The sequence below is a fragment of the Cannabis sativa genome, chromosome 9 (assembly GCF_029168945.1).
Source record: "Cannabis sativa cultivar Pink pepper isolate KNU-18-1 chromosome 9, ASM2916894v1, whole genome shotgun sequence".
Lineage (NCBI taxonomy): Eukaryota > Viridiplantae > Streptophyta > Magnoliopsida > Rosales > Cannabaceae > Cannabis > Cannabis sativa.
In genome coordinates this window covers 50,477,522-50,482,609 of record NC_083609.1, presented here as the reverse complement: position 1 = coordinate 50,482,609, position 5,088 = coordinate 50,477,522, and positions in this window count along the sequence as shown.

Sequence of the window (5,088 nt, the reverse complement as noted above, 5' to 3'; positions counted from 1 at the left end):
TTCCTGGCCTTAAATCGGTCTCCTTCAAAAATAACAATATCCCTCCTGAAGAAACTGTTTCCTTTTTTATCAACAATCAAAGACATTGGGATACCAATAAACTTGACTCTTATTTTGACAAGGACAATGTTGACTCTATTCTCAAAATTCCAATTAAACCATGTATTCAGGACTGTCTCTCTAACACCCTAACTAGCATAGGCGTATTACGTGATTTTTAAACGTATTGTGCAGCTCGTTGCTAATCAACGAGGTTTATGGAAATCGTGACTAATTAAAATTTTTGCTTTTTAATTAAACTTATAAAACATTTCATACAAAATACTATGGGATCCCATTTACAAAAAGCTTTACAAAAGTTTACTGTCTAATACAAAATACTTGTCGCCTAGCGACTAATTACAAAAAAGCACTGCTCTCCCGAGGATCGTACGCTCCAGGCCTAACCGTCCCGACATGTACAATCTTCATCGGCTCGCCCTCACAGTTCCTCAGCCTTGGCCTTGCCCTTACCTACACATAAACATAGCACTGTGAGTCGACAGACTCAGTAAGAAAAGCATAAATCATAATCATACATAAATCCCGGGTTATGATCAGACGCCCATACCCCTGACCATAACCCTAAATGCCGTGTCCCACACGATACTAAGTCCCGAACGTTCATAAGACGGTACTATTGACAAGTAATAGCCTATACTCGGTACACTGGTCATACTTTAGCTTCTAGTCATACTCTAGCCTATACCGATGTGTTACAGTATTAGCCTATACTCGGTTCACTGGTCATACTCCAGCTGCTAGTCATACTCTAACCTAACCGATGTGATACGGTCAAATAGCACAGTACCACCAACCCTAGAATCAGCCTATACTCGGTATACTGGTCATACTCCAGTTGCTAGTCATACTCTAGCCTAACCAATGTGATTTGGTCGGATGGTACGAAGTCAACATATATATCTAATGTAATCTAACAGGCTTCCTAACATGCACGCTAAACATGTAATACATATGCATACTGTTATACTAATCTTACCTCAATTCTGAATTCAGGTGTGCCGGTCAACCTGAGTGGAACGAACTGCACGGCGGTTTACAGGCTTCTAGACCATAACAATCACAACACTATTAAGTGATACGCTAAATCACTTCCCGGGGACTTAAACTAGAAACTAAAAGTTTCCCTATCGATAAAAAGTATGGCAATAACCCAAATAACATAAAAACGAGAAAAACTAGGGTTCCTGAAAATTCCCCAACCGGTAGACCGGTACTGCAACAAGAATTTCGGTTCTGGGAATTCCTGAACCCTCATCCGGAATTTCGGTTGCACAACCAGAATTCCGGTTCCTCGCAGGATACATTCAAAAATTCATAACTTGCTCAAATCAAATCAAATCCAATTCAAACAAAACCTTCCAGACCTGTTCTATATACTCCAAATAACATTTCTAAAGCATCAAAACCATCTAGAAAACACAGAATCAAAAATCACCATGTGAGCTCCAAGCTTTGAGTTCAAACTCAAACTTGGCTAAAGCTCACCTACAAGCCTCAAAACTAGATTCAAAATGCATAATCATGCATAATAAAACTGCAGAAACCATTCTCAAACTCATGCAACAAACACAGCAACCAATTTCGAAATTTCTCTTTGAAAACTATAATTTTGAGTAAAAATTTCATATCTTGATAAAACCAACTAATCACCAACACAATCATGCTTTAATCAACATTCTAAAATCATGCTTTACTACAGAAATCAATAACAACATACAGCAGCAAGAACAATTACAAAACCAAGCATGCAACCAATTCTTACTTGATTTTTCAAGAAACTAAAGAGGAAATGGGTAAGAACAATACCTAAAGTTCAAATTGCACACAAAATCAGCTTGAAAACACAAGGAAAAACTCAATTTCTTGCTGCTTCAAAGGGCCAAAAGAGAGAGAGAGAGTTGAGAGAAAATTTGAGTTTTGTTTTCTTTCTAAATTTTTTTTTTCCAATTTGAAAATAAGGGATAAAAGTAAAATTCAACTCTTTATTCAGCCAAAAATAAACATAATAAACATTTAATTTCCAATTACTAAGTCCATAAAAGGACAAAACATAAATGGGGCAAAATGACCATTTTGCCCCTCCACACTTAAAATAACATAAAGGGCACTAAAGGGTATTTTGGGAAATTCTAAATTCCCAGCCAATCCCGACATTCCCAATGTCTAAATAACCGTCCCACAATCCTAACATACTAAGTTGTGATCTTACTGAGCCAAACACCGAGTTCCATGTTGCCGGGCACCGAAAATGCAAAATTATGAAATTCACTATATGACATAAAATGCATTTCAGAATTCAATAATAACAGCATAAACAATTATTTAAATATCTATAAATAATTTTCATAATTAATCATAATTAACTGCTAATTTCCAAATTAAACTAAGCGGTCTTTACAACTATTCCCCCCTTAAAAGGATTTCGTCCCCGAAATCTAACCTGAATAACTCCGGATATTGAGCTCTCATATCTGACTCTAGCTCCCAGGTGGCTTCCTCCACCTTGCTGTTTCTCCAGAGTACCTTGACCAATGCTATGGTCTTATTCCGAAGGACTTTATCCTTTCTATCCAGGATCTGCACTGGCTGTTCTTCGTATGACATATCTGGCTGCAGTTCAAGGCTCTCATAACTGAGTATATGAGAAGGATCTGAAACGTATTTTCTCAACATAGAGACATGGAATACGTTGTGAACTGCTGATAAAGCTGGAGGCAACGCTAACCGGTATGCCACTTGACCTATCTTCTCGAGAATCTCGAAAGGTCCTGTAAACCTAGGGCATAACTTGCCTCTTTTCCCGAAACGTTTGAATCCCTTAATTGGAGACACCCGTAAAAACACATGGTCCCCTACTTGGAACTCAACATCTCTGCGTTTCAGATCTGCGTAACTTTTCTGTCTACTCTGTGAGGCAAGCATTCTAGCTTTTATTTTCTCAATTGCCTCATTGGTCCGCTGCACTGACTCCGGACCTAGGTATTTCCTCTCCCCTGTCTCATCCCAGTGGATGGGAGATCTACACTTTCTACCGTATAACAGCTCATAGGGAGCCATCCCTATTGTACTCTGATAACTGTTGTTGTAAGAAAATTCTATCAACGGTAGATATTTATTCCAAGAGCCTTCAAAATCCATAACACAGGCTCGCAACATGTCCTCGAATATCTGAATTGTCCTTTCGGACTGCCCATCTGTCTGAGGATGGAATGCTGTACTGAATTTCAGTTTTGTACCCATTGCTCGTTGCAAACTCTGCCAAAACTTGGAGGTAAACTTCGAATCTCTATCCAAAACTATAGACTTTGGTACCCCGTGAAGTCTTACAATCTCTTTAACGTACAATTCTGCCATCTGATCCACTGAATAGGTTGTTCTAACAGGCAGAAAATGAGCAGATTTCGTGAATCGATCCACCACTACCCAGATGGAATCAAACAAACCCGTGGTTCTAGGTAACCCGACCACAAAATCCATCGTGATATCCTCCTACTTCCATTCAGGTAGGGTTAAAGGCTGCAACAACCCTGCTGGTCTCTGATGTTACGCCTTAAGTTGCTGACAAGTGAGGCATCTCGATAAGAATTCTACCAAATTCTTCTTCATACCGCTCCACCAGAAGTACGGTTTAAGATCCTGGTACATCTTGGTGGTGCCGGGATGCAGAGAATAAGGGGTAGAATGAGCCTCCTCAAAGATCTCATTCCTGAGTTCCACACTACTCGGAACACAAACCCTAGCTTTATACAGAAGCATCCCGTTGTCTGACACTGAGAAATCCCTGGCTTGACCAGCCAAAACCTCATCTCTGATTTTCACTAACTCTGGATCAGTCATCTGAGCGGCTTTAATTCTTTCCAACAGATCAGATTGCAGCGTCAAGTTGTGAAGCTGACCTACCACAAACTCAATGCTGGATCTAACCATGTCCTCTGCTAACTGAGGTGAGATCTGAATCATGCTAGCTACCTGCCCGGGACCCTTCCTGCTCAGGGCATCGGCCACTACATTGGCCTTCCCAGGGTGATAGAGAATCTCACAGTCATAATCTTTCACTAATTCCAACCAACGCCTCTGTCTCATATTCAAATCTTTCTGAGTAAAGAAATATTTGAGACTTTTATGGTCGGTATAGATTTCACACCTTTCTCCGTAAAGGTAATGCCGCCAGATCTTCAATGCAAAAACCACTGCGGCCAACTCTAGATCATGAGTCGGGTATCGCTGTTCATAATCCTTTAACTGACGAGAGGCATAAGCGATAACCCGATCGGCTTGCATCAGCACACACCCCAGACCCTGTCTGGATGCATCGCAATAAACTACAAATTTCTCATTGTCTGAAGGCAAAGCTAACACTTGAGCTGTAATCAACCTCTGTTTCAGCTCTTGAAAGCTAGCTTCACACTTGTTTGACCATACAAACCGCTGATTCTTCTTCGTAAGTTCGGTTAAGGGTCTTGAAATCTTAAAAAACCCTTCCACGAACCGATGATAATATCCGGCTAAACCCAAGAAGCTTCTAACTTCTGTCACTATCTTCGGTCTTGGCCAATCCCTGACGGATTCTATTTTCCCGGGATCCACCTTGATCCCATCTTTGCTAACAATGTGCCCTAAGAAAGACACCTGAGATAGCCAAAATTCACATTTCTTGAATTTGGCATAAAGCTTGTCTTCCCGAAGCCGTTGCAGAACCATCTGAAGATGTAACTCATGCTCCTCTTCTGATTGAGAGTACACAAGGATGTCGTCGATAAACACAATTACACAGATATCGAGGAAATCCTTGAATACTCTATTGATCAGATCCATAAATGCCATAGGAGCATTGGTTAGTCCAAACGACATAACCAAGAATTCGTAATGTCCATACCTAGTACGGAAAGCTGTCTTCGGAATGTCCTCCTCTCGGATTTTCAACTGATGATAACTAGATCGGAGATCAATCTTGGAAAAGACCATCTTCCCCTGAAGTTGATCGAACATATCATTGATCCTAGGTAATCGATATTTATTCTTCAC